General features: G+C 43.3%; 1 long non-coding RNA gene across 2 annotated transcripts in view; it reads left to right on the top strand.

The window, feature by feature from the left end:
• Nucleotides 1–1,976: 1,976 nt before the first annotated feature.
• LOC117285316 overlaps nucleotides 1,977–11,156 on the top strand; it is a 13,756-nt gene continuing 4,576 nt past the window's right edge. Inside the window, exons 1-2 of one of the 2 annotated variants that reach the window (XR_004516315.1) lie at nucleotides 1,977–2,411; nucleotides 9,012–9,157. This is a non-coding gene — a long non-coding RNA (uncharacterized LOC117285316). Of the gene's footprint in view, nucleotides 2,412–7,836; nucleotides 8,774–9,011; nucleotides 9,158–11,156 lie in introns of those variants that run through there. The other variant, XR_004516316.1, reaches the window with a different exon arrangement.

The following is an 11,156-nucleotide window of genomic DNA, read 5'->3' as shown; positions in this document are numbered from 1 at the left end:
TTATATTTTTGGTACTGGGAATTGAACTTAGGACTTTGCCCTTGCTAGGCAGGAACGGTGTCACTGAGCTACATCTCCAGCCCCATAATGCATTTATTTGTTTTTATATTTTGAAACAGGATCTTGCTATGTAGTTCAGGCTGGCCTCAGACTCATGGAGATTCTCCTGCCTCAGCCTCCTGCATGCTAGGATTGTAGGCGTGCACCACCACACCTACTTTAAAATCTGTATTTGTGTGTGTGTGTGCGTGCGTGCGTGCGTGTGTGTGTGTGTGTGTGTGTACCAGGGATCAAACTCGAGTCCTTGTGCTTGTGAAGCAGAGGCCGGAACCACTGAGCTAAATTCCCAGCCCTAAAATCTGTATTTTTTTTTTTTTGGTACCAGGGATTGAACTTGGGTGTTTGTGCTTGCAAGGCAGGCCACCGAACCGCTGAGCTAAATCCCCGGCCCTAAAATCTGTTTTGAATTTTGTTTTTTTGAACAACAACAACAAAAAATAAACATAATAACAAAAACTTTTTTTTTTAGATTGGATCTTGTAATGTTGCCCAAGGTGACTGAATTTGTAATCCTTCTGCTTCAGCCTCCCAAGTAGCTGGTATCATGGGCCTGTCCCCCTGCTAGGCAAGTGTTCCACCACTGAGTTTTACCCAGACATGAATTTTTTTCTGCTGTGGGGGTGGGGTGAAGTGCGGATGGAGCGGGCACAGGGTGTCACTAAATTGCCCAGCCCTGCCTGGGCTCCTCTGCCTGCATGTCTTACAAGTAGCTGGGATTACAGGCATGTGCCACTGCGCCTGGCTAAACTTTTCTTTCTTACAAATTGAATCTTGACCAGATTTAATGTCTTTGATGGTTATTAAATATCAGGATGGGGATTTAACTCGGTGGTACCACCACCTGCCTCAGAAGAGCAAGGTATTGAGTTCTATCCCCAGTACAAAAAAAGAAAGGAAGGAAGGAAAGAAAGAAATTAAATATTGATATTCAGTTTCAGGGGCCTAGCAAACATACCAGGGGGTTGGGGTTTAAAAACGTAGACCTGGGCTGGGGATTTAACTCAGTGGTTCCGCCACCTGCCTCGCAAGCGCAACGTTCGATCTCCAGTCCTAAACAAAACAAAAAAGGTAGACCAGCTGGGCAAGGTAGCGCAGGCCTGTAATCCCAGTACTCGGAAAGCTGAGGCAGGAGGATTGCTGTGAGTTCGAGGCCAACACAGTGAGTTCAAGACCAGCCTGAACTACATAGTGAGACCCTGTCTCAAAAAACAAAATAAGCGCCGGAGATTAGCTCCGTGGCGACGCCGCCTGCCTCCCAATTGCGAGGTCCTGCGTTCGATCTCCGGTACCAAAAAAGAATACTAAAGTGACATCAAAAAACAAAGCAAAACAAAATGGATCAGTCTTCAAAGCTAAAAAATTAGGATATCACCTCAAGAGTAAAGAGGTTAAAAAGCTCAGCTCTCAAGACTGTGGTCAGATACCAAGAAGCCAGGGCCAAGAAATCAAGATCGCCAAGACCCAACCCACTGCGGCAGGGAGTGATCTGCCAACCCCCAAACGAAGCAGGAAACTTTCCCCGATGATGGGAAGGGGCAAACCTGATAGGACAGTCACCAAAGTCATCTGTACTTCCCAACTCTTATTAAAGCTCAGCTGAGGTAGGCGGGTTAAAGCACTGCGCAGGCGCGGCCTAGCCCCGCCCCCTCCTGTGGCTGTGGCTCCGGCTCCGGCTCCGGCTCCGGCTCCTGCTCCGGCTCTGGGCTGCCTGTGTCTGCGCACGCGCGAGGGTCTCTTACACGGCCTAGTTGCTTCTGAGCCCCGAGCTGAGCTGAGTCACCTGTGGATACTGATGTTTGATTTTTTTTTTTTTTTTGGTGGTGTGCTTTTTCATATTATTTTTTGTTTGTTTTTGTTTTTGGTACGGGGGATCGAACTCGGGTTCTTGTGCTTGCGAGGCAGGTGGAAGAACCACAGCTAAATCCCCAGCCCTTTTCATACTATTTTTAAAGATTTGTATTAGTCCGCGTTTGCACCGTTTGACCGCATCGTCGTGGGGAGGTGGCCGGAGCCCGACGCGTCTCCGTTCCCAGCGTCCCCTAGAGGGTGGCTTCCTCGTGAGGCCGTGAGCCGTGCAAGCGCGTGTCTCCTCCTTGTGCTGCGTGACCTACGGCTCCGGCGTGCGCCCACCCCACGCAGGACCGTGTGCCCGTCCCGGCAGGGCCTCGCTCTCGGGGCGCCGCTGGCTGCGGGACAGTGTCTGCGGCCCTGCGGGTGTTCCGCTTTCTGGGTTTCGGGGGCTTCCGTGGCTGTACTGGGTCACACTCCCAGCACCTACCAGCAGTGCACAAACCCCGCCAGCGTTTGATTTCTCCATGATGCCGTTCCTTCTGGGGGGAGAAGCAAACTCGGTATTGTTTTAATCTGCATGTCTTTAATGGCCAGAGATGTTGAACGTTTTTTTCATGTACTTATTGGTCATTTGCTCTTGTTCTGAGAAGTGGCTCTTCATTTCAGTGGCCTTTTTGATTGGGTCTTTTATTTGAGGGGAGTCTAGCTGTTTTTGAGTTCTTCATGTAGGGAAAAGGGTCTGTAAATAGAGAAAGGTCTCTCTGACTAGAAAGAGTTAACAGCTGCACTGGAGAAAGCAATGAACAAGATAAGAGGACAGGGGATAGGCAGAGCAGAGAGGAAGCCAGGAAGCCTCACCTGCTCACACATGCAAAGGAAACAAGGGGTGCTCATTTAAAAGAAAGCTCTCATTTAGTGTGTGTGTATTTCACTCTAGGGCCACTGTATTAGGGAATAGCCCCTTCACAATTGCTAACTGGGCTTGCTTGGAAGGCCTCCATAGATTTTAGAGATAAGGCCTTCAGAGGACGAAGAAAAGCCAGACAGTGCTCACCTAGACATTTGCACATAGCCCACAGAGAATGCTATCCAAATTAAGGGTCTTACAGCCTGAAATAGCCAATCAGGCTGTAACAAAAGGGGGGGGGTGTTTCTGCCCCACTGATAAAAAGGACCAAGGGTCCTCCATCTTTCTGAAGCCCCTACCTTTTTGGCACCACTGAGCTAAATCCCTCACCCCTGTTTTTTTTTTTTTTTTTTTTTTTTTAGTCCTCTTATGTAGTTCAGGTTGGCCTTGAGCTCACTTTGGAGTCCAGGCAGTCCTCAAAATCCTGCCTCAGCCTCCTGAGTGCTGGGATTACAGCTGTGTGCCACCACACGGGGCAGGAATGCTGTTGGTATTTTGATTGGGATTGCATTAAATCTATATATTAGTTTTGGAAGTATGGCCATTTTGAAGTGTTGGTTCTAGCTATCCAAGAACAGGGAATATCTTTTTTTTTTTTTTTTTTTTTTTTTTTTGTCCTGGGGATTGAACTCAGGTCCTTCCACTTGTGAGGCAGGCAGCAGAACCACTGAGCTGAATCTCCGGCTCTATCTTTCCATTTTCTGCTGTCCTTTAATTTTTCTTGAAAGATTTTGTGAATGGTATTGTTTTTCTAATTTCTTTCTCAGTGGGTTTATTGTTAGTGTGCAGAAACGCTATTGGGTTTTTGGATTTTGATTTTGTATCCTGCTACCTTGCTGAATTTTTAGTTAGTTCTAGGAATCTTTGGTGGAATGTTTTGAGTCTCAGGTGAAGAATCCTGTGCACAAGGATAGTCTGGCTTCTCCTTATCTGTACATATCCTCTTTGTTTCTTTCTCTTGCCTGATTGCTCTGGCTAAACTTTCAAGGACTGTTGGACAGGAGTGGTGATAGTGTACACCCTCTAGTTTCTGATTTTAGAGGGAAAGCTCTTGGTTTTCCCTTCTGGGATTACAGCAGTGTGCCAGCATCCAGTTTCCTTTCTCTCTCCCTTTCTTTCTTTCGAAGCAAAACATTTATTGACACATTTTTATATACATAATGATAATATTCATCGTAGGGAATTTGCATGATATATCTTGCTTCTTTTTTCCAATTTTCCCTCTTCAACCCCTCTTCCCCTCCTTATTTACAAAGGCTTTTTTTCTTTTTTCCTTCTATTCTCTTTTTTCTTGCCCTTTCTTTCATTTCTCCCTCCCTGTTCCTTTTCTCATTTGAATATTTTCTTCCCATTTCCCAATCTGTTATACATTTTAGTCTTTATTTCCACTTTTAGTTTCTCACACCAGAGAAACAATGTGGTATTTAATCTTTTTTTTTTTAGGTACAGGGGATATAACTTGCGAGGCAGGTGGCGGAACCACTGAACTAAATCCCCAGCTCCTATGTATTTAAACATGTGTGTCTTATTTATGTCACTTAAGAGTATGGTCTCAATGTGCATCTGTTTAGGTAGAAATGTTTCAGGCTTATCCTTCTTTATGGCAGAATAGTACTCCATTGTATAAAAAGACCACATCTTTGTCCATTCATAGGTTGATGAACTTTTAGCACCCAGTTTTCCCATGGCAATTCTCTCCTTAGCTTTTTGAGGAATGTGCCTTTGTTTTTTTGTTTTCTTTTGGTACTAGGGATTTTGAACTCAGGTCCTTGTGCTTGCAAGGCAGGCATGGTGCTGCTTAGCTAAATCCCCGGCCTTTGTTTTTGTTTGTTTTTTTTTTCAAAATACTTATTCCAGCTAAGGAGCTTTGGGTCAGCAGGCTGGCTTTTTAATTTTTATTATATTAAAATTTTGAGGTTCTGGGGATTGAACCTTGCACTTGCCAGGCAGGTACTGTGCCACTGAGCCACATCCCTGGCAGGCTGGCTTTTGTAGGTCATTACTCTAAAGACATTTTTATATTTATTCTTCTGTAAGTAAAATGTCTTTTTTTCTGGCTAATTTGGATATTTCTTTTTTACTACTGATTTTAGCAATTTCATTTTAAAGTGATTTGATGTGATTTTCTTTTCCTTGGTATTAGGGATAGAACTTAGGACCTTGTGCTTGCGAGGCAGGCACAGTGCCACTGAGCTACATCCCTGGCCCTGGTGTGATTTTCTTTTGAATTATCTGCTTAGGCTTAATTGATCTATGCATTCATTACTTTCAGCAAATTCAGAAATTGTCTTTTTTCTTAAATTTTTGTTTGTCTTCCCACTAAGTTTATTGGTACATTTAAAGCAAACAATGCAATTCCATTTATCATTGGGATCTTGTACCTTTACATGATGTATCTTGGTTATTTTTACCCCATGCCCCTGCCCTCCCTTCACCTCCTTCACTCCTTCACCCTTCCCTATTGTTTGTTTTTTGAGACAGGGTCTTGCTGTGTTGTTCAGGCTTGCCTTGAACTGACAGTGATCCTCCTGCCTCAGCCTCCCAAGTGCTGGGATTACAGGCTTGTGCCACCACACATGACTCCCTTTAAATATTTTTTAAACCTCTTCCCAGCCATCACCTGTCTTTTTGAGATCCTATGTCACATGTGAATGTATCCACAAGCTTCTATTGTCCCGTACATAAATGATTCTCTTTTCAATTATTTTTCTCTCTGTTTAGTTTCTGTTGTCATATCTTCATGCTCACTGATTTTTCCTTAGCAATTGCTTTATGTCATCTAGTGTACTTTCCCCTTCAGATACTGTATTTGCATACATAAAGCCCCATTTGGACCATCCTATGTTTGTCAGTGGCTCTAATGTCACCATTGTAATTTATAGACTTCTTTCTATTGATTGATTTTTTTCTTTTTTTTAAACATAGAATTCTTCAGGTTTTATTCACCAGTGGCTCCTCCCTCTTTTCTGTGACAGAACAGCTGTCACTGTGGAGCCAGCCCATCCTTGCGGCTACAGCCAGACCATGCTTCCTGCGTCAGGTGCTGGCGCCCAGCACGCTGTCTCCTGACTCCTGTTTCATGTTGGCTTTGATGTCACTGGCAGTTTCATTCCCATCCAAGAGCTCAGCACAGATGGACCGAGTGGGGTGAATGCATCCGTCTGGGGATGAGCTTAACTAGGGTTTATTTTGGGGTAGGACTAATGTTATGGGCATCCTGAAGAATTTCACAAGGGCTTATTTTCCACTTAGATCTTATGTGAGCGGAAATATAGTAAGTGCCACCCAGAGAGATGCTGCCAAAGCCAGTACCAAGTACCTCTAGCTTCTTTCTTTCTTTCTTTTTTGAGACAGGGTCTCACTATGTAGTTGAGACTGACCTGGAACTCACTATGTAGCCCAGGCTGGTCTCGAACTCACAGCGATCCTCCTCCTACCTCAGCCTCCCTAGTGCTGGGATTACAGGCGCCACCATGCCCGGCTTGTGTAAGAGATTTCTACCACAAACTGGGCATGCGATTACCAGAGTGTGCCAAGCCCTAAGCGCTGGAACGGAGGTCTGAGAACTTTAGAGGAACTGTAGCGACAGGTGTGTGTGAAGAGAAAAGAACAAGCTTGCCAGGATGGCCAAGACCGCCTGGCTTAGGACATGAGGAATTAAAGGCAGCTGGGCATGGGGGCGCACACTTGTGATCCCAGAAATCCCAGAGGCTGAGGCAGGAGGATCAGACATTTGAACCCAGCCTGGTTAAGTTAGTGACTTAATGAGATCCTCTCTCAATATATTTAAAGAAGGGCTGGGGCTATAGCTCAGTGCAAGTATCCTATATTTAATTCTCACACTAGAGGGAGAGAGGGAGAGGGGGAGAGGGAAGAGAGGGAAGGGGAGAGAGAGGGAAAGGGAGAGAAGGGAGAGGGAGAGAAAGAAGGGAGGCTGAGGCAGGAGGATCGCTGTGAGTTGGAGACCAGTCTGAGCTACATAGTGAGTTGCAGGTCAGCCTCAACTACATAGTGAGACCCTGTCTCAAAACCCCCTCCCAAGAAAGAAATCTCTTACATAGAGCATCTCAGAGCACCATGTCTTCCAGGGGTCAGCGTGTCTACTGCAATGGTGGCACACAGTCCACAAACTGCACCCAGAACTCGATATTCTTTGGGACCTCTTGCTTGTGCCTGCTGGCAAATTCTCCCAGGCCGTTTTGAACAGTTGCTATCTCCTGATCTGTGGGCAGCTGATCCTCATCAAGGACAGTGCCTTTCCTTTATCCTCGCTTTCTTCCTGGAGAAAATACTTGCTCCTATGGGGCAGCAGCAATCCTCCTGTGGCCTGTGGGCCACTGTTAGAGACCCCTGCAGTCAGGTTCCAGTCCCCACCTGCCCAGTTTGCAGTGCAGGCCTGAGAAAAAGAATACACTGGGAGACAGAACTAAGAGAAAGCGGGGCGCCAGGATAACCAATGCAGGTGTAACTGACAAAGGCACTGGCCAGGCCCAGGCACTGACTTATTGGCAATCAATTGGGTTAAAGGTGACCGTGTGGTTTCTATCGAAATTAATGTAAAAAAGGCTCATAAAGACTAGACAAAGCATACTTGGACTAGGAATAGAATAGACAAAATATATGGTTGTAATTAGAACATTGTCCTTGTAGCCTGAAGGTTTAGTTGTGGGTGCGAGTTGCTCACAGGCTTCCATAAGCAAGCCAGTTGCGGGGCTCACTCCTCACGGCCTGCTTTGGGCATCATCAGTATTATGTCCTCTGCATCTCCCCCTTCTCTGAAAATGGCAGCAGCTTCAGGTCTCGTGATCCTCGCAGGTCCCAGGGCTGTCACAGGCGAGGGTATCGCTCAGATGCAGCCTTTGCGTGGCTCTCAGCAGGGTGTCATAGCGCGCTGCCTGCAGCGAGTCCATCTTGGTCTGCGGTGGTGCATTCTGGGAGGGTGGCCACAGCATCTTTTTATTTTCTGTTGAAAATAAGCTGACCCTGGCCCCTATGTTGTTAATTGTATTGAGCCATTTACCTTTCAGTTAGGACAGACTTTGACAACACTAGTGTCGGACATGTCTGTGGATCTTTTTTTGTATCAGTGGAGTCTCAGTGGAGTATATTTGTTTTCCATAGGTGGATCTAAAAATTTTCAGATGAAAGTAACAAGATCTAATTGAGCTTTTGGAGGTAGCTGTACTCCCCCTTCCCCTTTTTTGTTGATGTAATTGTGTCTTTAGGGAAAGGTGAGTAGATCCAACAATGGCTTGGCCCCCTGTGTTATCCAGTGGACCTGTCACAAGGACTTACAATGTGTCTGACTGACCTAGCTGTCTATTGTTTTTTTTATAAAAAGCATCTCCAACTGTAGTTAGGGGAGAAAAGGCGCAGTTTCAGTCCACTTGCTTCAAGCTGAGAAAGGTTGATGTAGGCAAGACTGCTGGTCGGCCTCTCTTCAGGGAGCTAATTTAATAGGCCTTAAATAAAAATCATGTTGTAACTTAGCCATTATAAACTCTCTATATAAAGTCAATCTGGTGGATTTTGGTTAAAAAAAATCTAGCACATTTGTTAAACTTTTTTTTTTTTAATTCTCTAGAATTAAATTGGGACATTAAGGCAGTGAGGTAACAAATGTAAAAAAAAATTAAGGGCAGTACTGTACTTTTTTGCCCATAAAGACATTACAGTTATATGTTAGGAAAATGGTTCCTTTAATCTCAAATGTGGAGAAGTCCAAGAACCAGAAACTCAGGCTGTGGGTTTGGTTTTTAAGGAGGTGATTTTGGTCTTGCAGGACTGTACAGGGAGGAAATGTATGAATGAGACTGCACTGAGCTGTTGAATATTAACATTTGCATGCGTATGGCTTATAACTTTCATTTTAGATCTTTGCTGAAAGATGTTTAGGTCTGGAGAAAACAAATAGAAGAGCCAGGAAAGCAAAAAGGGGAAAGAGTAGTTTGTGTAGAATCTTCCTACTGCCTGGCTGCTGCTCTCTGAAAGCTGCGAGCCCTGTAGCTGCCACAGGTGAGGGGTGTTAAACTGTTCTAAAGGACTAAAATAGTGATTGTAACTCGCTGGCTCTTAGGCCCTTTTATTAATGGAAGTTATCTAGAAGTCTCTGATATTTGTCATAATTTTTTCTTTTAATTTTGCTGCAAAAAGATTGAAATTTAGTAATTTTTTTAAAGTTATAGCTAAAAAATTTAAAAACTCTTGTTGAGGTCTACACATTTTACCAATTTTTTCTTCTAATGACCCATAGCAGGAGTGAGTCAGCAGTGTAGCTGGAAACTGTCAGTAGGGGCCAGTAACCGGAGCCCCTTCTCAAATCCAGCCCTACCACCGTGGTCTTGACTTCACTAATCTTTGGATTACATGCCTCAACTGGGTGATCAACACCAAGCCAAGGTGAGACCTATACTCGTTAAAACTAACGTCTTGCTGTCCATCAAGTTCAACTAAACCTCCACAGGCAGGTTGCTTTGAACCCTGCCTACTGCCTCTCAGCTCCTGCCAGCATCAGCCATCAGGATGTGCCACAGCCTCGCTTGACCATGCTGCCCTCTGTGAAACCGTGGGAGATTCCTCCCTACAAGTGACATTCCCTTGGCACACTATTGATTCTTATCCTTTTGGTGTCCAACAATCTCCCTGCTCAGGAGGCTGGGTGACTCACCAAAGCTACAGAATCCTGTAGAAAAGGTCCTCTTATGTCCTGGGTTGTTTGTAGACCTTGAAGGGCCAGGGCCAAGATATTGGCTGTTTTCTTAGCCCAGTTGCTTTTCCAGTTCTGGTCTCTAAAGTTTAGTGAGATCAAACTCAGGCCCTTGTGCTTGTGAGGCAGGTGCTGGAACCAATGAGTTAAATCCCTGGCCTTGTTTTTTGCTTTTTTGAGATAGGGTCTCACTATGTAGTTGAGACTGACCTGGAACTCACTATGTAGCTCAGGCTGGTCTTGAACTCACAGCAATCCTCCTGCCTCAGCCTCCCAAGTGCTGGGATTGCAAGCATGTGCCACCACGCCTGACCTGAATCATAGTTATTCCAGCAGTCGAACTCCTGTAAAATGTTAACAGAAAAAAAAGCTTCAACTCAAAAGGTACACATAATATTTTAGCATGACAATCATGATGACATTATCTCTGTAACACATATGTCCATCTTAATATAAAATAGCCATTGTTAAATGCACTCATTCTTCTACAGAAACATAAAACTTTCTCATCTGAATTGTTATCCTTTGATAGGATGCCATTCAAAGAAAATACATCAGGCTATAAATGTACTTGTTATCATAAGTAGCTGGAGTGTAAGAGAGAGGTAAATACCTGAATCAAAGGGAGGTTGTTACCATAAACAACATATTAGAAAACCTGTGCAGTCAGAAAGAATGGATTCATTTAGTACATCAGAAAATTAATAATTACCACAATTATATATATATGCAATCTTATGCCCTTAATTTAATTTGGTATCAAAAGCATCTTTTTGTTTGTTTGTTTGTTTCTCTTTTTGAGTTTATTGGTACAATCTAGGTATACAGTACAGTTACATTCATCATTGGGATTCTGTACCTTTACATAATAGGTCTTGATTCTCATTTTTTCCCCTTGTCCCTGCCCTCCTTTCACCCCCTCCTCCCCTCCCCATTTACAAACACTTTATTTCCATTTTTTTCAGTTTCTCATATTTTTTTCCTCTCCCTTATTACCTTTCCCCACCCTTCCCACTTTCCCTACACCTTTAGCCCTTTACTTCCTATTTCACATTATTAATTATCTCATTAGGATCCTGTGTACTATTATAGTTTTTCACACCAAAGAAACTATTCGGTATTTCAGTTAAAGAAATCTCTGTATGAACATTAAAAATAGGGAATCCTAAAATAAAACTAAAAGGGAAAGTAAAAGAGAAAAGGCAATGATGTAACATCAAAATAATCCTTAATTCTGGAGATGAAAATGGTCCCTGAACATATTTAAATTGCTTCTTGCTCTTATAGTCTTATCTTATTCTTTTTTTTTCATTATTTAGAGAATACTTTATTAGTTTCTCTAATTAAACCCACGTAGATATGACCTTACATATTTAGTACGATGTGTTACCCCTGTATACATGGAAAAAATAAATAAATAAAAATTTTAAAAAATTAACATTTCTAGACCAATATGGCTGTCCATTTCTGTACAGTGCCAACTCAACACAGTAAATTGGGATGACTTCTTCCAAAATTGGCAGCACCATTAGTTTCCCAAAATTCAATTTATATATATATACATATATATATATATATTTATATAAAAATACTAATAATAGCAGTATGTTATGCATCAATAGCAGCAACAGCTTTTCCAGGTTCTGCAGTCATCTGAACAAAATTATAGACATTCAGCACATTCCATTAAAA

The sequence above is a fragment of the Fukomys damarensis genome, unplaced genomic scaffold (assembly GCF_012274545.1).
Source record: "Fukomys damarensis isolate Sample0158 unplaced genomic scaffold, DMR_v1.0_HiC HiC_scaffold_8, whole genome shotgun sequence".
Lineage (NCBI taxonomy): Eukaryota > Metazoa > Chordata > Mammalia > Rodentia > Bathyergidae > Fukomys > Fukomys damarensis.
Note: the sequence above shows the minus strand (reverse complement) of the source record. Positions and strands in the feature narration are given on the sequence as shown.